A 951-nucleotide genomic window follows, 5' to 3' on the forward strand; every position below is an offset into this window, starting at 1 on the left:
TTGTGTCAAACGCGGTGTTCACAGATCCGTGATAGTTTTATCTTAAATGTCTTCTTGTTCATTCTCTTATTTTCTCACTTTTTTTTTATTCTAGATACTTTTATATCCTTTTTCCAGTTTACTCTTTTTTTCGTTTATCAACTACACATTTACATTTACTATTTTATATAACTACTATTTTATATAAGGAATTTAAATTTTGTTTTTAAAATTAATTGTATCTATTATGTATTTTATTATTACTTTTGATAACTGTATATATCTTTTAAAATTCTGCTTTATTAAATTTTCTTAGAATATAAGATGTCCTAGAACAAAAAGATCAGTATTTTGAAAGGTGATAATATCAATCATTTTAAGCAAACATTTTCATATATGAATATGTGTTTTATTCCAAATAGTTTCCAAGATTGAATATATAGTTGCGAAATTATTGTTAAAAAAGAGATAGTATGTACTTTTTCTAATAATTGATTGTTTAAGTAAAATATTTTTTGAAATATTTTTATAATAACATAAATGTATTTTTCTGTGTGGAACATAGTTTATATGAATATTTTTGCTTAAAATGACCGATATCATCAATATCTCTCAGAATTATTATAATATTAATCTTATCCAAACTAATATTAATATCTTTCCTCCTATATAATCTCTTAAACGATCTATAAAAATAAAACATTCAAAAAATTTAATCAATCTAAAATTTGTTTTATGTATTTTGCATAATTGTTTGTGATTTATATTACAATGCTCTATATAATGCATTTAGTTTTTTAAATTCAGATAGATAGCACAACGGTGTTATTATTTATTGATTATATTTTATATTTTGAAAAATATGTGCAATGTGAAAAAAGTATCATCTTTTTATATAACACACAGTGATAATATATTATGTAATATATCTATGTCTTTATACTACGATATATATATATATATATATATATA

The sequence above is a fragment of the Atta cephalotes genome (assembly GCF_000143395.1).
Source record: "Atta cephalotes unplaced genomic scaffold scaffold00008, whole genome shotgun sequence".
In the NCBI taxonomy this organism is placed as follows: Eukaryota; Metazoa; Arthropoda; class Insecta; order Hymenoptera; family Formicidae; genus Atta; species Atta cephalotes.